General features: G+C 55.9%; 1 protein-coding gene across 4 annotated transcripts in view; it reads right to left on the bottom strand.

The window, feature by feature from the left end:
* Positions 1-11532: 11532 nt before the first annotated feature.
* The window catches only part of AHDC1 (AT-hook DNA binding motif containing 1), a 68763-nt gene continuing 57944 nt past the window's right edge, over positions 11533-22351 (bottom strand). For all 4 annotated transcript variants that reach the window (XM_061148323.1, XM_061148325.1, XM_061148326.1 and 1 more), the window contains exon 7: positions 11533-15879. The gene's annotated coding sequence lies outside the window, so the exon portion shown is untranslated. The remainder of the gene's footprint in view (positions 15880-22351) is intronic.

The raw sequence follows: 22351 nt of genomic DNA on the forward strand, positions 1-22351 counted from the left end.
CTCCCCCAGCAGCCTGCAGATCAGGCCCTGACCTCTTCCTTCCCACTTGCCCCCAGGGGCACCCTCTCCTCTGCATGGAATGTCTTCCCCTCTCCCTTCGCCAGCTAATCCTTGTCCTCCCTCTGGTCTCTGTCTAGCCACGCTTCCTCCTGGAAGCCCTCCTGGGCAACCCCTGGCCAGGCCTAGATTAGGTCTTCCTCCTCCTCTTGGGGACTTGTGACTGAACTCTGGTGGAGCGATCACCTGCTCAGGGACCACCAGGCCCAGCACATAGAGGGCGCTCAACCCTGAGCAGAGGAAAGACGGAACCCGTGAGTGAAGGGACAAGCCCGTTAGGGGGCAGGTGTGAGAGTCAAGTGAAAATGATGGGGCCTGCAGTGCAGAGAGGAGCGAGAGGCATTGACAAGACGCACGATTGATGAGAAGTGAGCACAGGGTGAAAAAGAAAGAGTTGGCGATAACTCAGAGGTTTCTCCCTCTGATAGCCTGCTGCCTTTCACCAGGAGAGGAAACATGGGTGGGATCAGAAGTAGGTAGGGGAAGAGGGGGGCCAGGATAGGAGATGGGGCCCTGGGGGCTGGCTGCACCCTGGAATGCCCTCCCCCCGCTGTCTCCCCACTGCTGGGTCCCCATCAATGTCTGTGACTTGGTCAAAATGGTGCCTCCTCAGAGAGGCCACTGTGAGTCCGCCTAGGCAGGCTGGCCTCCCTATAGATTACTCTACCCGCATACCCGCTCCATGCCCTTCTTGCCCTCTGCAGAGTGGTCGTCAGGTATCTATTGATTTGGATTTTGTTTGTAGTACGTCTTTCTCAATAGATGGGAAGTTCCTCTGTCACCTTGTTGCATGGACCACGTGTGTACCTGGCAGGCTTCCTGAAACACAGTAGGTGCTCAAAACAAGCTTTTTTTTTTTTTTTTTGGTAGGAATAAGTGAAGGAAAGAAGGAAGGCAGGCCTTGAATGCCATGATAAGGAATTTGACTCTTGGCCTCCAAGGAATGGAGAGCCATGGAAAGTTCTTAAGGGAGGCAGTGTCAGGATTCAGCTTGTGTTTTAGGAAACTCGCCCTGGGGGCTGTGTGGAAGATGGATTGGGGAGGGAGGGGGGAGGAATTGAGACAAAGACAGTACCTAGGGCCAGGCTTGGAAGCCCCCATGCCTGTGGGGGCCCCAGAGCCCCCTCCCCGTCCTTCCCCACCCCCGGCCAGGCCTGTTGTCTCTGAGCCCAGCGGCAGGCGGGTGGTGGGAAGAGCAGGGCTGGCAAAGCTGACACTCACTAATCACGGCCCTCACCCCAGAGCCGCACTGACTGTCTGGTCTCCATGGAGACAAGGCAACCTCCGGCCACTTGTTAATGGCAGCTCAACAAGGCTGCAGCAACGGGGACGGGCCTGACCAGCGTGCCCCAGCCCGGCACCACCTGTCCCAGCCTGGTCTGCCGTAGCACACCCCAGGGGCGCCTGAGTTGGGGGACAGGACTGGAGGTCTGGTGGCTGGGAGGCAATCCCCCCCCCCCGCCCTCCACGGCCCCACCTCTCTTGGCACTGCCAAGTAGGGAGGGCAGAGGCAGCCTCTGCCCTGGCTGACTCCTCCGCCGAGCTGCTGGGAAGCTGAGCTCATGGAGGTCACCCAGGCAGGGCCAAAGGGCTGCAGGGGGATGGTGGGGAGAGTGTGTGTGGGGGACCGGCCTGCATCCCACACAGGAGAGGAACGGACGGGGCGCTTCGCCTGCCCTGACAAGCCTCTGCTCTGCTAGCCCGAGGCAGGGACCCGATTGGGAGCCATCTGTCCAGAACCTCTTCTCTAGTTTGCTGTCACTACATCTGAAATCTGAAATGCCACCATTAGCAATTCACTCCTTCGGGAGGCTACGTGGCACAGCGCGCGCATACACACACACACACGCAAAACAACTCTGGCTTTGCAGTCAGGCAGGCCAGGATGTAAGGCCTGGCTCCGTCTTGCCACCTCTGAGCATTGACCTCCCCATCTGTAAAATGGGATACCAATTGCACCCCACACAGACTCACAATGAAAGGCATACACGTTGGAGAAGGAAATGGCAACCTACTCCAGTATTCTTGCCTGGAAAAGTCCATGGACAGAGGAGCCTGGCGGGCTGCAGTCCATGGGGTTATATGACTGAGCATGTGTGCACGAGGGTGGAGGGAGGTGGGTTGGTAGCAAAAAAGTGGTAGAATTAAAAAAAAAAAAGAAAAAGAAAGGCGCACACGTCTCCAGGCTTACTCTGATGTATCCTGGGAGGCTGAGCACAATACCTGTGAATCCTCCAACTCCTAGAGGCCTTTCTTCACTCCCACAGCTGACCTGGGTGTCTCCTCCACGGCCCCCAGGACTGATTCCACAGCATTCACCCCACTCAGGTAACCATGTGTCCCACCTTTGTCCTCCCCACAGATTGCCCTGTTGGGCAGAGTGAGCAGCAGGAGTTTGTCGAGTAAACAAAGGAGGCCAGGAGGGTTGGGGGGGTGCTCCCTCTGCCTTTTGTCCTCCTCCCTCCATGGGGGTGCTCAGCCCCTGGAGCACTGCTTGAGGGTCTCCTTCCCCCTTCCTCCCCCACCGCTCTCCTTCATACCTTTGTTTGTCCATCTGTCTGTCCACCCAGCCATCCTGCAAAGATGTGGGAGGGCCCAGCTGTGGCCCCAGCAAGCAGGTGAGGCAGAGGCCAGATTCCTCGGGTCAGATATCTGAGGCCCACCCACAGCTGCCTGGACCTTGCCACAGCTGCCGCCCCCAGCCACTCTTCTCCTCCATCACTCCCCAGGCAACATTCCAAGCTGAGAGGGCCCTTGGAAATCATCTAGTCCAATGCACTGCAGCCAGATGAAGAAACCAAGGCCCAGAGAGGACCGGGGCTTGCCCAAGAGCCCAGAGCAGCTCTGTCTCTGAGCTGACAATGTACCAATTATGTGGGCCTGTTTGGGAGGTGACTTTTGGCTCTCTTGGCCCTGCTGACAGCTGTGTTCCCACTGGCAGCTGGAATGCTGGTGGGAGGCCTGTCTGGCCTTTGCACCCTGACTCCCCAGGGCAGAACCAGGTGCTCAGGGCCCCGTTGGGAGGGTAAGACGATGGGTGGGAGGGCCTCAGAGGGGCAGCTGGGGTGGGGGGGTGTGGGATGTCTGGAAGATAAAGGAGGCAACATCGATTTTAGAGACTAAATCAGAAGCCTTGAGCTGCTGTCCCAGCCCTGCCATACTCAGGGTGCATCATTTGACCTCCCTGAACCTTAGTTTTCTTATCTGGAAAATGCTGCTACCTTTGTAGAATGAAAACGTACTGTCAACGGTGACAGCAGTACAGAGGGGAGGGATTTTTAACTGCTGGACTGAAAAGCTAAGTGTCTGAAAGGGGAAGGGACTAGCCCGAGGCCACTGAGTGAAGCCACCTCTCCCTCCCCTGAGTTCTCTGCCCTGCATTGGATACAAGGTTTGGGAGCTGGAAGAAGCATCCAGAGCAGACTGTTCACTCACTGAAGGAGGAGGAAACAGGATCAGAGAGGGGGAGCAAGTTCTCCAAGGTCACCCAGTGAGTCTGGGGCCAATGTGGGCCCAGAGCCCGGGCTGGGCACGAAGTCCCCCTGCCCAGCTGCCTTGCCTACTCATCCAGCCCCCTTGGCTTTTGTCTCCCCCAGTGAGTGGGCGCAGAACGGGCCCAGCTTCCTTCCTGCCGCCCTGCCCGCCGTCTGCCACGTTGGCAGCCGCCCGCAGCCTTCTCGCCCCTGCTGCTGCTGCTGCTACGGCATCAGCCGAGACCAGCCCGCTGAGAGAGTTTGCCCAGAACAGCCAGGGCTGCCGGAGCTCGGCTGGGCTGGCTGACTCTGCCAGACAGGAAGGAGCGAGCCAGCCGGCGGAGGGAGGGAACAAGGGCTGAGCCAGCCCCCAACCTTCCCAGTCCTTCCCCACCCTCATCAGCCAAGAAAGGGAGGCCAGGAGACTGGGGCTGAGGGCCTGGGGCTGGTGTGTTCTGTGTGTGAGCTTCAGACAGCTGGGCCTCTCCGTGGGTGCGTGCATGCTTGTGTGTGCAAGCGGCGGGGGGGGCATGTTGGGGGTGATTGGTGTGAGTCTGTGTTTGCCTCAGTGTGCACAGGCGATGCTGTGTGTGTTGAGTTTTGCTGGTTTGTGAGACCCGGGGTGGGGGGGGAACCACTGCATTGTTTGTGTAAGCACGAGGGAAAACAACAAGACAACAACTGTTAGTGACAAGGAATTGGTGTGTGCATAAAAGGCTCAGCATGTGTGTCTGAGTCTGTGTATTCACCTCGTGTCTGGGTGTGTTGGCCCCCTGTGAATTTGTCATCGTGTCCAAGAGGATAACGATGATACTGTGAGTCTGAGCTCCTCTGTGTGTGCCCAGGGGACGGTGACTGTGTGTGCACACTGGAGGGATGCTTGCAACTGGGATTTGAGGCAGGTCCCGGGACGACACAGTGAAACAGAGAAGTCTGGCCCAAATGTCCAGGGCGTGGGCACGGAGTGTCTCTCTGTGCCCAGCAGGCTTTGTAAGCGTGGTTATCTCTGGTCACGCAGAGGATGACCGTGTGTGACTGTTGATTGCTGGGCTGTGTGTGCAGAGAACAGGCGACCCGGGTGTTGTGTTCCTGGGGTTGCCTCCACTGGGGCCGCAGCAGCCGTGGTGGTAGCAGCGGCTGTGCCGTGTAGGGAGACAATACGCTATGGGTTTGCACTTGTTTCTCTGCTCGGCAAGGCCCTGTGTGTGACTGTGCTTATGCGTGTCTGTGAGCACCGCGTGCTGGAAACGGCGTGCTTCGGGGTCTGTGGTAAGCTGAGTGTAGGGGGGGAGCACATGGCTGTGTTTGTACTTGTCTGTGAGCCCGGGGTCAGATGCGCTCCATGTGCTACCTCCTGTGTGCACAGGTGGCCGCTGTGTCCAACCGTGTCTTTGTGTGTTTCGGGTCGTCTGAATGTGCGCAGGAGGAGGACGTGGGGGGGGGGGGTTGAGTGCGTGCCTGTGCAGGCCCCTTTAACGTGGCAAGTCGAAGAAATGTCGGCCTTCTTGGCAGCAGATCTGGGCTTGGTTCCACTGGGGGTGTCTGCAGAGAGGGGCTCTTAGAAGGGACGTGCTTGAGCGAGAGAGACAGGAAGGGAAGGGGGGGCCAGCCCCAGCTCGGGGTTTCCAGGAGGGAAAGCCAGACATTGGAACTTGTCAACGCTACCTCCCTCCCTGCCCCCACCTCTCCTCCTGGCGCCTGAAGGCTGCTGGCAGCTGGACAGACAGACAGACAGTGCACACATAGACCGGCTCACCGGCACAGAGCCCGAATGTCAGCCCCTAAATACACAAGCCTGGAAAGCCGAAGGGCCAGAGAAGGCGAAACACGTGGCCCAGGCTTAGAGGAGCACATGTGTTTATAGGTACTGGGGGGCAGGGGGTGCTGTTGGCTTCAGGTGCTTCAACCCAGGGGAGAGCCCAGGCCTAGAAGGGGGAGGAGGCTGCAGGGGTGGGGGCAGCCCCTAAGGAGGGGCCTTTTATTACTCTAATCAGACTCCCAAGGCTCCCGGGCCCCCTCCCTGTTACATTATACAACTGCTGCAGTGTCTTTGAGAATCTTGGTTGCCTCAGAAATCACCAACTGCAGCTCTCTCTTTGTTAGAAGCAGAAAAGCGACCCAGAGAGGGGCAGCAGCTGATCCAGGGTAACACAGCAGAGTCAGACCTGGAACCCAGGGCTCCCGCTCTGCCTCGTGCGCGCTGGCCCAGGGGCCAGTCCATCCTATCCTAGCCTTCCCGTGACCCACTGAGCTGCTTCTGCCTCCTAGTTCTTCAGGATACAACAATGACCTCTGGCTTTTGCTTTTGTTTTTGTCCCAAGTGATGAGTCTGTCTGCTTGTTAGTCCGTCTGTTTATCACAAGGGCGCCAATACCCTCTGGGGCAGCAGAACCTGGAAGAGAAAAGGAGAGTTTGGTTCTGGGCCAAGGGCTACTGGGGAAGTTGTGGTGGGATGGGGAGGTGGAGAAAGAGAAGGAAAGGAACTCAAGAAGAGATAAAGGGGACTTCCCTGGTGGTCCACTGGATAAGACTCCATGCTTCTTCCAATGCAGGGGTCCTGGGTTCGATCCCTGGTCAGGGAACTAGATCCCACATGCCCTAACTAAGAGCTGGTGCAGTCAAAAAATATTAAAAAAAAAAAAAAAAGAGGAAGAGAGGGAGGCGGGGAGGAGCCTGGTGGCAGATCTGAGAAGCTTAGATTCTCTTGGCTCCACCTCCAGCCTGGGCACCAAGGGCAGAGTCTGAGCTCTGAGGGAGTCCTGTCCCTTGCTCGGTTTCTCTATGGCCTGGACTCAACCCCCAAAACCCTGGGGTCAGTAGGGTTGAAATCTTGGGGGCAGAATTCCAGAGGCAAGTGTGATGTGCAGTGACTAGACTCACCTTAAGAGAAAACGGGGTGGGTGTGAACCTGGGTGTGTGGCCTCTTTGGAGCTTGGGAGTTAGGTGTGTATGTGACATTGTGAGCGTGATAAGACACTGTGTGTACACCTGTGAACACAGGCACACAGGCTTGGACTTCACTGGGTGGGGGGAGGATTGTGGGAATGTGTACATGTGTGTGTCTGCTCTAGGCAGGAAGAGGAATTTTACCCTGAGGTTGTATGCGTGTGTGTGTGTGTGTGTGTGCGTGCTGGGTATGTGAAGGAGGCTGTGTGGCCCTGCATTTACAAGCTGTTGTGGAGGCTGTATTCTGTGTACGCAGTAAGTACTTGTATGGCTATGTGCAGTGTGTGTGTGTGGCTGGATTTGTGTGTGTGTATATTGTGTTTGATTGCGTATTTATATGTGAAGTGTATAATTGCATATGAGTGCAGGTGTGTACACATATGTTATTGTTTTGAGGTACAAGGTGGAGTGGTGTGTGTGAGTCTTGACTAAGGGTGGTGTGTGCAGTTGTGTGTATTTGTGGGACAGTGAATGTGAAGGAGCTGTTCACATATGTGGTTGTACATTTTGGGGGATTGGGTTAAATGTGTGGTTCTTGAAATGGTACTTTGTCTATTTTTTATTTATGGTCAAACATTCCCCCACCAGAATGTAAACTCTATGAGGCTGGAATTTTGGTCTGTTTTCTTCATGGTACCCTTTGTGTTTAGAATAGTGTTCAACACACAGTAGGCATTGGATCCTATTTCTTGACTAAATGATGAGCAAATGTGCGCATGCTGGGCTAAGCGTGGGAAGTGTGTTGTATGTCTGAATTGTGTGTGTGTGTATCTGAGTGTGTGAACAGGTATATTTTGGTGTTGTCCAGGTGTGTGCAGTTTGAGGCTGAAGTGACTTGTGAACCAAGTGGGTGTACAGGTGTGTGTGTGTCTAGATCCACACATAACTTGTGTACCTGGAGCTGTGCCCCTTCGGTGAGCGTTGGGAGTGTTGGGGGAATGTGGCTGTGTGCGTGCACAGTTGTGTGTACATGTGCACGGGGGCGGGAAGGCGCTGGCGGCTTCTCCCAGCCTTCAGCACTCACTCAGCTTCACCCCAGGTCGCCTGCTGCGAAATGTCAGTGGCAGAGAAGCTAAAAATATCCTCTCTCCTCCTCCTGCTCACTGCTTGGGCTGATGGGGCTGTGGGGCCCCAGCAGGCCCCTTGGGCCCTGGGGGGAGGAGGAACTGCTGGGCGAGGGGGCGGGTGTGGGGTAAGATAAGGAGGCCCTCCTCAGCACACCCCCTTCTCCTTTCCTCTTGGGCTCCCAAACCAGGCCCCAGGCTCACCTCTGTCAGGAAGCCCTCCAGAACCTCCCGGGAGCTGCCACATGCTGGGGTGTATGTGTGTCTCTGTGTCTGTAGGTGCCTGGGAGGGAAATACAGCCTCCATCTGACCAGGGCTCCTGTGGGCAGGACCATGTCTCCCCTGTCAGTCCAGGCAGGGACTTGGGAGGACAGAGCTTCCAACCGGGGGTTCTGGGGATGGGCTATATCTTTCCCCCTCAGCCTGGTGGGGGGGGCGCTCCCGGGGAACGAGCTGGTGCTGTTTCCTCCCTAGCGCCGAGGGTCAAGGGTACAGCCCAGGCTGTGTGGGTTCATCTGGAGCTGGTCTTGGAGCCACTAGGGCCCTCTGACCCCAAGGCACATCTGCTCTTCTCAGGGCCTGTGGGCAGGGAGGAGCCTCAGCTCGGCTCACACCCCAGGCAGGCATGTGTTTGTGCTGCGGGTGTTTGTGTGGGTGCGGGCGGGACATGTCAGGGCCCGTGGTTCTTCAGGGACCTGTGTCCCATCACATGTTACGTTCCTGGGTGTGTCTTCGCCTATGTCCGTGCTGTCAGCAACGGCCTGCCTTAAACCTTGTGGGCAATCGATGGAAGTTTGGGGAGCTGGATGTTCCCCTGTGTGAATGAATGTTCCTCTGTATGTGAGCCTGGGTTTCTTTCATAATGCAGACCTGCAAACTCTAGGCTGGAATGAACTGTGGTGCTGTGATAGCGGCCGGTGTTACCACACGGAGAATTCGGCGTGGCGGCGTGTTGGAGTGTGTGTCTCTATCAGATGGTCAGTGCCTGTTTGTCCTCTGTATCAAGAGGTCCGCAAGTGTGTCTGTGTGTTGGGGTGTCCGCCACCTGATGACTCTGTTTCCGTGTGTCTGTGTGTGTCTGCCTGGATGTCATTTTGTCAACGGGCACCTCTGTGCCGGCGTGTGTGCCTGCTGTCAGCTTGATTTTGTGGGTCTGTGTGTCCATGCATTCCTGCAAATGCTGGAGTTGTCTGTGGGGGTTGAAATCTGTGCACAAACTGGGCACCCCTGTCCCTCAGTCCTTTCTCAGTCTCCCACCATTTCTGTGTTGAAGGCCTCGGGCTTCGTGCTGTGACTGTGTGTGTGTGTGTGTGTGTGTGTGTGTGTGTCTATCAGCCCCCAGCCCCAGTGCCTCCAGCTCTGAGATCTGCCCTCCCACCCTCTCTCCCTGGACTGAGGTGGGAGCTGAAGGAAAGAGGGCAGGCAGGACCCAGGCACGGAGCCCACCACAGCCGGGAGCCGAGGCCAGGCTGCCACCAGGGCACTGCCTCAGCTTTCCTCCGAGCAAGCGGTAAGCCAGAGCCTCGGTTACATGTAAACACCAGCTGTGTCAAGACAGCGCAGCTTCTTCTAGGTCAACAGACAGCTGTGGGGTTGCTAGGCAACCGCCTGGCTCCCCCCCTCTATTAAGCCCCCACCTCCCACTGCCTCTACCTGCAAACCCTCTGCCGGCTCCCCCCACCCCGGGATACGGCCACGCCCCCTCCATGCCAATTAAAACAGCGGGGCTGAGAGGGTAGGGGGTCAAGGCTGCGTGAAAGGGGGGGCTCTGGGACTGGGATTAAGGTGTGGGGAGGTGTAACCCTTCTGGTGCCGCTGTCCGCTGGCCCCCAGTCCTCAGCACACTCCTTCATGCTCCCCCCTCCTCACCCGTCAGACAAGGGCAGGACTGGAGGGAAGGTAACTGATGCCCCCCGCCAGAACTGGAGAGATGCTGGAAGCAGAAGGAAAGTGAGGGGTGCAGACCGTATTAGCGATTGGTCAAGTCCCCTCCCCCTCCCCGTCAAGCCTGGGGAAGACTGGCTGGAGGACCCTCTGGCAACGAAAGGGTTAAATCCCCCCTTTATTTCCCCCCCTCCCAGGATAGCCACCCCCTCCTAGCCAGCCCCCCCCCCCGACCCCCCGTTTCCAAGACAGCACCTGCACTCCCAGCTGCCAATGCTCGTTTGGTGCCCGTGCCCAGGCCAGGCAGCCCCCGCAGCGCCCCAGGCCCTCGCCCCGCGCCGCCTTTCACCCGGCCTGGGCCTCCTCTGGGGGTCCCGCAGCGCCCCCCCCCCATCCCCGAGCCTCCCGACCGCCCCAGGCCCCAGGCCGGCGGGGTGTGTTGGCTCTCGGAGTGGGGTGCGCGGGCCTAGCCGCGGGGCCGGGCTGAGCGGGAGGAAGGAGCGGGCGGAGGGAGCGGGCCGGGCCGGGGCAGCGCCCGCGGCCGCTCCATTAGCATGCGGTCGCGCCATGGCAACCGCCTCCCCCTTGCCGCGCCGGCCAGGCCGCCCCGGGCGCAGCGCGCACCTCTCCTCCCACAGGTGGCGGCGCGCGCGGGCCGGGCACGCTCGCGCGGGCACGCACACTCGGGGCGCCTGGGGGCACCTGGGGGCGAGCCGTGGGCGCCAGGTGCGCTGGGCCGCCGGGTGCCCGCGCCCGCCGCCTGTGGGCGTGTCCCCAGGTGCTCCAGAGAGAGCCCTGGGGTCGGGGGGAGTGTACCTGAGGATGATCTGCTTGTGCCTGGGTGTGTCCCTCAGCGCGCCTGTTGTTCCTCTGTGTCTGGTTGTCCTTGAGGGTATTTGCCTGCCTGTGCTCATTTGCCTTCTTACTCCTGATTGTCTGTGGCTCTGAGTGTGACTGCCCCAGCGTAATTGAGTGTGTGTCTGTGCCTTTGTGTATCTGTGTTTCAGCGTGTGGTTGTGTCTGTCCTCTTTGTGCCTGTGTGCCTGTATGTTCCTTAAGGGGTGTGTGTGTGTTTATGTCCGTGTGTATGCCCATGGCCCTGGGTTTTCCTCGGGAAGAATGCCATGTGCCTGTGACTGTATATCCGGGTGTGCCTAGATGAGTATACACACACAGTGTGTACGTGTGATTTCTTTGCACGTGACCCTCGGTGTTTGGCACCTTTGTGTGTGGTGGGGCGCTGCTGTGTGTTGAACAGTGTACTTGTGTGTATGTCCTCCAGAACCTACTTCTCCATGTATGTCATCGTGTGTTCCTATAAGTGCCCTGAGTTTGTGTCCTGGAGTGTGGCTCTGTGTCCAGGAGCTCCTGGCTCTGTGCCCTCCTCAACTTCACTCCCTGCTGCCTGAGTGAGCCGACACCTGCTCCCTGAGCACTGGGCCCCCTCCTCCCACCTGGCAAGGACAAGGAAGGACACAGAGACAGAGGCAGGCAGAGAGGCAGAGACAGAGAGACTTGGAAGGGGACACAGAGAGCCAAGCAGGCTGCAGAGGTGGTGACCCAGAGTCATGTGATCAGCCTCAGAGCCCAAAACACAGAAGAGAGAAACAGAGATCCAAGATTCAGACATTAGAGAGACCCAGAGTCACACAGAGACCCAGAGCACCAAGTCCGGAACTGCTGAAACAGACCAGAGATCAAGGATGTGGCTCCCCAGCCTCCCTCCCTCTCTCCCTCCCTTCCTCCCGCTCTAGAGTTTCCAGCCCCAGCTGTGCCTCCTCCACACACCCAACGCAGAATTCTCTTGGCCCTGAGAGTTTGTGCCCTAGGACTGGAACCCAGCCTCCTCCTGCAGCAGCTGGCTGTGCGTGTGTGCATGCGTGTGTGCGTGTGCACATGCACGCAAGTGCTCCAGTGTGCATGTGATACCATCTGTGTGCTATTCTTGGCTGGTGCCTACAATTGCACACGGCCCTCCCAGGGCCACGGGCATACACACGGACATAACCACACACACACACACACACACACAGCCCTTAAGGAACATACAGGCCCACAGGCACAAAGAGGGCAGACACAACCACACGCTCAAACACAGATACACAAAGGTACAGGCACACACACACCTCCCCCTTCACACACACACACTGTTGTCCACATTTTCACTGGCCCAGATCATGCACACCTTCATACACATGCCACACAGTCAGCCACACGCATTCACACCCGGAAACATGCCCTCAGTCTCCCTGTCTCTCATCTATACACAGGGCCAGAAGATCCACCATGCGCACAACAGGTCTCACCTTCGTAAGTTCCCCCAGCCTGCCATTCACCTTTCAGCAACCCCTGAGGGGTTCCCAACCCGTCACCCACAGGGAAAGACAGAAGACCAAATGTGTCAATTCCATCAGACCACACACACAAAGGCAGGAACCTCATCTGTCTTGTTCACTGTTGTATCCCCAGGTGCCTGGGACAGTGCCTGGAATCTTGTAAATGCTTCAGAAATATTGGTTGAATGAATGTGTTCACATCATGTCTCTAACAGTCACTGAGAGAACCCATGGTAATTTACAACCAGTCATTCAGTGAAAAAGACTTGACGGGTACCCTAGTGTACACACGAGAGAGCATTTTATGCACACCTTGGACAACACGTTAAATATAGGTGTGTGCACACAGGTGGCTGCTTGTGTGCAAACATTCAGCACAATAGCTAGATTCAAGGTTTTCAACTTTGGCTGCACATTGGAACCACCTGGGGAGCTTTTAAAAATCCCCATGACCAGGCCCCACCCAGGCCAACAGATAAAATCTCTGGGGTGAGAACCACTGATCTAGATGAATGGACTCGAAAATGTTGACGTCAGGATTATTACCAAGAATGGGGGTAGTGCGGGTTTTCACTTTGAACAGTATAGTGAAGCAGACTCCTGAAGATCGCTTGGGTTTCAATGGTGGTGTCACTAGTTCCTCATTGAGATGTCTTTGTAAGTGACCTGTCTGTACCTGAGTTTCCTGTCTGTAAAATGGGGATGATAATCACTACAATACAGCCTCATGGGATTGTCATGGGGATGGAATGAGTTTATAGATCTAGTTTAGAACAGTAACTAGTACATAATGTTATATAATTATTTCTTGATCTTACTTCTATCATTTAAATTTTTAATCACAGAATCAATGAATTTGGGGATGAATTTTATAAGCAAGACTTTTTTCCCTTTGTTATGAAAAAGCAATGGGTCAACCTACTTCTGCCACCTCCTGTGGGATCTTGGGACAGGTTACTTTGTTTCTCTGAACCTGTCTTCCCATCTGTAAATGAGGTGAATATTTTTCTCTACCTCAAAGATTGTCCTGAGGAGTAAAAAGCCTCAGGGAGGGGCTTAATAAACAGTGGCAAAATCCAAATACCTAGGAGCCAAGTTGCCTTGATGTATTCTGGGATCAGGTGTGGGACGGTGGCTGTGAAGGGCCAAACTTCTGAGCAGGGTCTCTGCTCCCCTTCCTTCAGAAGCCTGAGGGCCCAAGGGCCAAGAGAACCTTCCATCCCAAGGGCTATGCCCTTGGCCCTGGCAGCTCCCCTTGAGTCTGCTCTCCAAATACACCTCAGGTCCCGCCCCCCTCAGCCCAGACTAAGCCACAGACCGTAGACTGAGACCCCTCCGCTTCCTGAGCTCCAGGAGCCTCCTTTTCACCTTTCAAGGAGCCTCGGTCCTCCTCACCCAGCCTCCCGCCCATCCCGGAAACCACAAGGCCTTCTCTGGGTTCCATCCCTCTCTGGGCGCCCCTCTCTTTTCAGTGAAACCTCACCCCTCCTACAGAGCCCTCTTCGAGTTACAGAGCCCCCTTGCAGGGCTATAATTACCTCCCTCAACTCCCATTTCCTTCCTGGGCCACCCCTCCCCACCCCCACCCCAATTCCTGGGCACACCACCCTTCTGTGTCCTTCTTCCTCTCACTGAGCCCCGGCAATGCCTTCCACCGAATAAGCCCTCCACTACCCCCTTCCCCCTCGGCACCCCACTCCCCCCGGCCCTCAGCCCAGCTCACCGGGGCCCCACCCTCTACCCAGCCTGCCCCACCTGGACAGCCTCCCTAGGTCTCTGCTTCCTCAGCAGCCAATGAACGTACTCATTTTCTCCCTGCAGGCGACTCTTGGGGCTGAAAACAAACATCTCAAGGCCTCCCCCTCTGGTCCCTTTGAGGCCACCCACCCACCCCTTCCAACCAGCCTCCCCTGCTCCCCGCCCCCAGCCCTAGGGTGGCTTTGTGAAAGCCTTCTTTCCTCCCCAAACAGACAAGTGTCTACTCCTCGTGGATCTAGCCACGTGCGGCTTCCATCCCCTGGCTCTTTCCTCCTTCGGGAACTCCCTGATTCTTCTGCCTCGTACCCTGGTCTCGGCCTCCAGGAAACCCTTGCCAGGTCTTACCACCCCTGCCAGTCCCACCCCACTGCAGCCTGATGCCTGGGTCCTCACTGTGCAGGAGGGTGAGTCTTGAGACTGCAAAGGAGGGGGGCTTGGTGGGAGAATGAACCTTCACATCCAGCACAGAGACTGAAGTTTTGGGGGCTGTTACTTGCCCCCGTCTGAACCCTCCAGTGTCTTCTTTCAGACAGGGATGTCCAGAAGTTGGGGGTTTATCTTCTTCTCTCAGATCGAGGGTTCCTCTGACTTTCCCAATGCCTGGGCCATGCTGGTTGGGTGGGGTGGGGGGCAGGTGGTATGGAGCTGTCCCTTGGGGGTCACCTTGAGCCTCAGCAGGGAGGGACACAGAGCAGAGCTTTAATATAAACTGGGGCTATGGGAAAAGCTGCTTGCTTAGGACCAAGCAGCCCAATGTGGGCATTATTTGGTCAAGGGCAGCCAAGAGCTCGTCAAGGTCAGGGGGTGGGACACAGTTCGCCCTGCCAGGTCTACCAGAAATAGGCTCAGGATTAGGAGTTTTCTTTTTCCAAAGTTTACAGAAGCTGGGAAGAAATCCAGACCTGGCCTTTGGGGTTCAGGGTGGAAAGACAGGGGAAGGCAGAAATGTTGGGGTCACTGGCCTAGTCAAACCCTGCAGTTTGCAAAGGCAGGTGAAGGTGTGCTGGGTCAAAAAAGTGGGAGAGGGGGGTGCTGGAGACAAAGACGACCCAGGCCTTAGGATAAACAGGGGACACGCAAACAGGGGATGCTCCAGTCCTTGTGGGGAAACGGGGTGAACCACAAGGGTTCTTGCCCTTAGGATGGATTGAGTGTCTCAAAGACAAGTATCCTGAACCGGAATATAACTGTGGGGCCCAAAGGCTGGGGGGACACAGGACAAATGAAGGGGCTAGAGTCAGAGACCCAGGGCTGAGGATGGAGTGAGGAGGTCGAGAAGCAAGGGGGGATCCAAGACCTGCTTTATAATGGGGGTTCCTCAGGGAGAGGAAACCTAGGACTTGGGGGAGAATAGGGGTCTCAGAATCAGGGGAGACCCAGGACCTAAAGCAAAATGAAGCTATAAAAGGTAGACTCCTTGGACCTGGGACAGAATGCATCAGGGCCTAGGAAACTTTGGGGCTAAGACTGAGGAGCCCAGAGGCAGGGGAGACCCAAGGCCTGGTGTGCAAAGAGAGGGGCCCAGATGCAAAAGTGACACAGATCTCAGGCAGAAGGAAGAACTCTGAGGGAGGGAACGTGGCGGAGGTATTTCAAGTTCTCCAGGGACCCGGTGGACGGTGATGACCCCCAGCTGTCACACCCCTTCCATTCTGTCCACCCTCATTCATCCCCTTTCACAAGACACGAGGTTGATTTTTTGTTTTTTTTGTTTTTTTTTTTTTGCTTTTTTTCATTTCTTTTTAATACAAACTTGGATCTTTGGGTGTGTCCTGCCAACAGAAAACAACAACAACAACAGAAGAGAAAACCCAAAAGAGTGAAAAATAAGAAAGAAAGAAAAAAAAAAAAAGCTCCCGCAAGAGGTTCTTCTCCCTCCCCCCCACCATGCGAATTTGCACACCACGGGACCACAGCAGGTTTACAGAATGCAATATACAATCCACGATTTATAATAAAACAGTATATACAATAAATAGGATATTGTTCATTTTTGTCAAACGACCTGTAGATAAATTTCTCAGTGCATACTTGCAGGGGCTCTGGACACCGTGAGGCCCCGCTCGCAACCTCTTGCACACGCGCGCGCTCTCTCTCTCTCTCTTTTTTTTGTCTTTTTCTAAAACTGTGTTTTGTTTTTTAAGTTTTGTACATTTTTAAAAAGTATTTACAATTGCTGGTTTTGTGCAGAAAGGGCTCACCTTCGGCTTCTGCGTGGAGGAGATGGACAAGGAGGGGTGGGAGCAAGGGACAGGGCTGCAGGGGGTGCGGGCGGGGGGGTGGGCGGCAGGAGGCAGAGGGGCAGGCAGAGGAGGACGATGTGGACGCTGGGAGGGGTCTTGGCGTTGGTTTTCTGAAAGCTGCAAAGAAACACAAGAGAAGAGGCAGAAGTCAGTGGCAGGGACAGACTCTGAGCTCCAAGAACAGGGAGTCTAAGAGCAGGACCCCCCACCCAGTTCACCCAGAAGTGAACTGCCTTGTTCCTCCTCCCAGAAAATTCCAAACAGCCCTGCTCATGAAACTCTGGCCTGCTTCTAGCCTGCTTTGAGCTCAATTTCCCCACTGGTAAGATAGATGTGTGCCCAAGGCCCACACCACTGAGGGATAAAGGATGTGCTGGATAAGAAGGTGGAGTTTCAGGCAGAGCAACCTGTTAAGAACTTGAGCTCCTGAGTCAGACACAGCTGAGCTCAAATGCTAGCACCTCCATTTCATAGCTCTATGACCTTGAGCAAGTCAGTGGATCTCTGCAGGCCTCAGTTTACTCATCTGTAAAAAGGGGATAACAGAACTATCCTGTGTATTTGTTGGGAAGATTCAGTGGTTTGAGGCAGATTACACCTAGTCCATAAATGCATCATAAGTGATACTAATTAGCATGAGTCATTATACTCTTGGGGCCCGGGCCAGCTAGGCTCTCCAAGTCTTAATTTCCTAATGTAACAGTAAGTTTAATAATTCCTCCTACTGAGGCTGTTCTGAGGAATGACATAATGGGAAGACAAGGCCCTAGCACAGCACAGGTGTGAACTGCGGCTTTAATTTCTTCCGAATCCAACCTTCTCCCCATTCCCTACCACTGCCATTCTGTTCCTTACAGAGGCGAGGTGATGAGGAAGTCTGTCAGAATAAAGGAAAAAAGACAACAATAGCATCTGTGTTGTCTGCAGCCCCTGCCTTCCAGAAGCTCAGAAACTTCCCCAGTCCCTACAATCATCAGACACTAGAGATATGAAATCACCCACTTCCCTAGATGGTCCTAATTATGTTTGCAGGGCTCTGGGGACCTGATTTCCTATCCAGACCCCCAGCTTTGCTGGGGTGAGCAGGAAGATGTCCAGTGGGGAAGAGGTGATATTCTCAAGATCTCTAGTTACTAGCCTGGCTCTTTTGGGGCTCCATCTTCTCAGAGCCCTAAAATTCATGTCTCCTATACTTGGTGAGTGAAATGTCACTGAAATTAACGGGCAGGCGTGGGGGGTGCTAGAACCACCTTCTGAGACTCCTCAGGGAGCCATCCCCACCTCCCCCACCACCAGCAGCCACTGAAAGCCTTTCCTCTCTTGTCCTCTTTCTTGGCTTCCCTTTCCAATGGGGCCACATTTAAATTCTGCTCAGCCCCGGCTGCTGTCTGCTGGGCAGTCAGCCCCAGGGAAGACTTTTGTCCTGAGGCTGGACTTGCCAGGACTCCCCTCAAGGGCCAGGGGAGCCAGGTGGACCCCTGGGAGGTGGGACAGAATCCCATCCTTGTGCATCAGCCCAGGTGGCTTGCAGAGGCGTGAGTGGGAGGGCTGTATCTTTGTCAGGCTGTCAGGTCTCCTGCTGGTGAGAGGAGGATGGAAAATTAGCCGTAGGGGTAAGAGGTGTGCTTGTTAGGGTGACAGGTGTATCACAACTGGAGTGGTGGGGACCAGGGATGCAGTTGGGGTGGGTGCCAGTACTCCAGTTAGGGGAGTGATAAACGGGGTGGGGGGGACAGGTTCTGCTGGAGGGCTGGGGGCATCTATCTGTAAGACAGCTTTACTGCAGTTGAAGAACAGCTGCCAAGCTAAGGAACGGCCGTTGGGGTGACAGATAGGGTGTACTGGGGTGACAAGTGAGGGGGAGATTCAGGACGAGCAGCTCCAAACCACTTAACAAGCAAACTGTACCGAACCCCAGCTTCCCCTGCTTCCCCTAAGGGCCCCAGGGCAGGCTGGGAGCCTCTGCACAAATCCCTGTCGCCCCCGCCCCCCTCCAGCCCTTAGCCACTGCCAGTGACCCTCTCCAAGCCAGGTCTCCATGGTGATCTCAGCCCAGCAGGCAGCTCCTGCCAGAACCATTCCCGTGGTGCCGGCGGCCAGGCAGCGGGGAGGCTTTCTCACCCTCTGCTAAGCCACCGCTGTCTCACCTTCCTCCTCCCACCGCCCTCCCCAGCTTTCATGACTTGGCCAGAATCTGGGGGATGGTGGGGGGGTGGGGGATGGGGAGAGAATCAAAACCAGAGGCTTCTGAGCCAGGAAGGCAGAGTGCTGTGGCCATGTAGAACCTTGACCTCACTAGGTGCGACTCGCCCCGGCCCAGAAGCAATGCTGCTGGGCTAGGCGGCCCAGAGCTGGGCACTGGGGACAAAGAGAGGAAGACGGATCTGGTTCCTGCTCAGGAGGGGCTCCCAGGGCAGAGAAGGAAGCAAAGCAGACCCCCAAACCAGAGGATCACAAGGCAGGGAGATGGGGGTACGGCAAGAGAAGCCCTGGGGGGCTCAGGGAACACACCTCACCCGGCTTTGGTGGGAGAGACTGACTCTTCCAACTCACTCTTGAGCAGGGCGCCCAGCACATGCTGGGGTCAATGGTATACAGGGACTGAATGACGGAGCTGTGACTGGTCTATGTCCGGTGGGGGAGTCAAGGTCCAGCTCAGGTCTTGCACACCTCCAGACGCCTCCTCAGACCACCCTGTTACCATAGCTACTGAGGCACTTGTCATTCCCTTCCGAGCTCCTCCTGGGCATCCCCGACGCCAGCACGCAGCTAGCGCCCCAGGACACCGGCCGTTGTTCACGAGACTTAACCTTTGAGTACCGCCATAATGAAGGGCTGCAGAGCTGTATTCCACGGAGCCTGGTGCTCCAGCAGTTTTACCTGGTCTGTGGGGCCAGGTCTCTCAGTGGCCTCTCCCTGTCAGTGGGGGCTGGCACTGGGGGCACCAAGGGAGAGCTGAGTTGAGCAGGAATTTAAAATGCTGAAGACCACGGATAAACCAGGTTGTCCAGAGATCTGCTCTCCTTGGCAAAAGGAGCACACGTTCGTGCATTCACTCAAGCAAACCAGCGGAGAGGTAGTCTAAAATATAGCCCCACCTTCGAGTCTCTACCCTCCAGAAAGGGGGGTCTCAACATCAAATATGACAGTGGAACAGAAGGCAAAGAGTGCGTAAGAATTTGAGAGACCGATGTGCGGTGTGACCTAGGTCAAGTCCTTGCCCTCTCTGAGCTTCAGTTTCTATACAAAATAAGGGGGTTGAACAGGGAATGGGGAAGATCTTTAGGCACTGAGATAATGTGCCAAAGACAAGGGGGTCAGAGACAGACCGCAGCTGCCCAAAGGTGATCCATCCCCTGAGGTTTTCAGGCAAAGTCCGGCCTGTGAGTCCCTTAAATGTGGAGAGGACACTGCCAATAGGAGACCCAAAGCACACCTGGCAGATGGGGATACCCTCAGCTAGGCTGGACCCAGGCATTGATGAGGGATGAAGCTTCCAACGGGCTGGGTAGGCTGTGGCGTGGGTGGGTGTGGCTCTCCCTGTTCCAGAGTTTTTCAGAATCCACCTACCAGTGACCAGAGGCATTCCTTCAACGCCAGTTCTGCCAGTCATTCCCTCTTTAGGGACCCTCCGTTGCTTCCCCCCACTGCTGGGCACACGGAGGGATGCTAGTGAGACAAAGTGGGGTTTACACCCATGGCTGCCCACCCAACTTGTGTGGCCTTGTGTGTATCGCTCACCTCTCAGAGCCTCACACTCCTTACCTGTCCTGGGAGGTTATATATGTCCCCCTAACACCCATCTCTCTTCCCAATTGGAGATGCCTGTGTCAGGACAGGTGTCACCCACAGGTAATGTGTTGGGTATGCAACTGAATGGAAGCTGAGAAGTGGCAAGAACGTGGACCTGGGTGATCCCAAGGGTCCTCTCTGGCTCTTTGTTTCTGTGATTTCCTGCCTGGATGGCTGGGCGAGTCCCTCTTCCTCTCTGTCAACTTGGAGGGACTGCACTTGGAGAACTCCAGGAGCCCGGTGAGCCATGAGAGTTGGAAGTGGTTTATTTACACACCCCACCCTTGCTCCATCCTTGGGAGTGTATCTGGTAACAGCGGGGTTGAGAGAAACCAGCTCATGTCCATGCCCCAATGCCTAACCCTTTCACAATTCTCCCTGGTCTACATGCCCTTCTTTGACTCAAGTTGAAAAAAAAAAACAAAACACTAACCCTGACCTCAGAAATGTCCCAGGCACAATGAGACACTGAGGGGACAGTGCACAGAAAGGAGTAACCCGCCTAAAGGAGCGGATGGCGCAGTGAGGAAGTCATTCCAGGAGAAGCTGTCACAGATGCATAAAAGGCTGCAGATTAATTGCGCCTGGGAAGGATCCTGGAACGCTTCTTGGAGGAGGTGGTGTCTGAGTGAAAGATAGGAACTGACAGGTGGGAGATGGATGGTGGCTAGGAAAGAGCGGCCCAGGCCAGGGAACGGCCAACAGCAAAGGGGCAGGCACGCTGGGGAAAGCTCTCTCCAGACCCCACAGTCTAGGGCTGGGAAGGGAGGCTGTGTGAACAGGAAGTTGGGGCTGAAGAAATGGCCTCGAATGCCTAGAACACCAGGATAGGAGGCTGAAGGGCTGAGGATGCAATCAGAAGGTGTTAAGCAATGAAGCCACAAGAGCAGATATGTCTGAATCAATTCATCCAGTAAATATTCGGGAGTGGGGAGCTTTCCAGACACAGCATCCCACAAAGCTGAAGGATATTTGGCAGCCACAATGGGGGTATGGGCTCTTGGGGTGCAGAGTGGAAGGATATTGGGGCAGAGACCTGCCAGGTGCTGGCTGGGCTGACCCAAGTGGCTGAGCCAAGGTTATAGCTCCCGAAGCCTCGAGTTTCTTCGAGACCCATTTTGCTGCCCCGCCCCCTGCCCCAGCTCTTCCTGCCAGTCCTGCCCCTGGTTCAAGAGGGTGGTCTCTAGTAGGTCTGGTGGGAGCGTCTTAGTCCCTCCCTTGGTGAGTGAGGCCCATGTGGATGCTTGTAATGAACACCCATTTAAAGGCTGCAAACTCCATGAGGGCAGGATACTGCTCTTCTTGTTCAGTGGCTCCTTTAGTACCACATGCAATGCCTGGCCCAGGCCAGGTGGTTCATTTGTGTGGGCTGAACCCAGAGTTAACCTACTTTCTCCTGCCCTCCGGCACCAACGGAGGGCGCTATGGTAGCCAAAGTTAGAAGACAAAGTGACAAAGAAATCTTTTTTTTCAGATGATCTGGACTGAGACAGAGAACTGGTGTGGATGACTATGTGGAGAGAGTTTCCAGCCGACCTGGGTCACGCAGCAGTCTGGGTCCTGTTGCCCATCAGGTCCGCTGGGGTGGGACCTGTGACTCACCTTGACTCTGGACCCCCCCAGGGAGGACTCAGCCCCATTATTAAGGCATGTAACCAGGTGGTATTTCACAGCCTCCCAAACCCAAAGGCCCCAAACCTACACTAGAATACCAGCTCCTTCCCAGGAGGGAAGCGGGGAGAGCAGGTGAAGGCGGGCTGGCTACAAGAGTCCTGAGCTTGGAGAAAAGGGTCAGAGGTGTGTGATTCACACACACTGTGAGGAGGGATGTTATTCACTCATCTACCAACCACTGATTACGTGCTTCCTGCGTGCCAGGGACTGGGCTAAGTGCTTCACGGGTAATCTCATTTAATTCCCACAAGAGACGCAGTGAGGTGACATGACTCACCAGGTCACATGGTTGGGAAGGGATGGAATCGGGCTCTGCACAGAGGCCCGTCTGCACCCACAGGCCTGCTCCCAGCCACCACCCTCCAGCCTCCTTGGGTTCTTCCAAGTCCGCAGGGATGCGGGGAAATGGGAGAGGAGGGGCCTGAGAAGGCATGCTCACGGAGAGATTACATTTCCAGGAAATAAGGGCTCAGAACAAGAAGGCCTGGCTTGAAAATGGCTGCAGGAGAGGCGAGAGATAGGCCAGGAGTAAGGATAGCCCCAGACAGCGGGGAGAGGAGCCCGGGCAAGCCTGCCTGACCCCTGAGGTGTGGGCCTCTTGCTCAGGGCCAGAGGCAAGATCAGGTGACCTCTTGAGGTTTCAAGACAGGGAGAGACAAAGCCCAGAGCGGTCAGGGCCTGGCCCAGGTCCGGGCATGCCTGCTGACCCTGGCTGGCTGGTGGCCTTGGAAGCTACTTCCTGCCCCAGCTGGTATAACCTTGGAGGACCTGTGACATTTCTCTTGGCCTCAGGTCCAGACCCAAGAGGGAATGGGGAGGAGAGGGGGACTCGAGATCCCCGAACACCTTGGAGGGGCCCTTCCCACCCTTGCAGCCTGTCCCCAGGGTCTAGAAGGGGCTGATCTTCAGCTGTGAGGGCCCAAGGCGGAGCCAGTCTGTCTGGCTCTGCGTTCCATCTAAGGGACTAGAGAAGATGTTTGCCGGCTCGGGCGCCCCCCGCCCCTCTCCCTCTCTGTCAGCTCAGCTCCCAGACAGTCAGGTCCCACATTCCCCACTCTGGTTCCTCCCAGCTTTCTTCTTCTAACTCACATCGGGATGTGACCTGCCCCTGCCCGCAGTTTCC

This window comes from Dama dama, chromosome 8, assembly GCF_033118175.1.
Source record: "Dama dama isolate Ldn47 chromosome 8, ASM3311817v1, whole genome shotgun sequence".
In the NCBI taxonomy this organism is placed as follows: domain Eukaryota; kingdom Metazoa; phylum Chordata; class Mammalia; order Artiodactyla; family Cervidae; genus Dama; species Dama dama.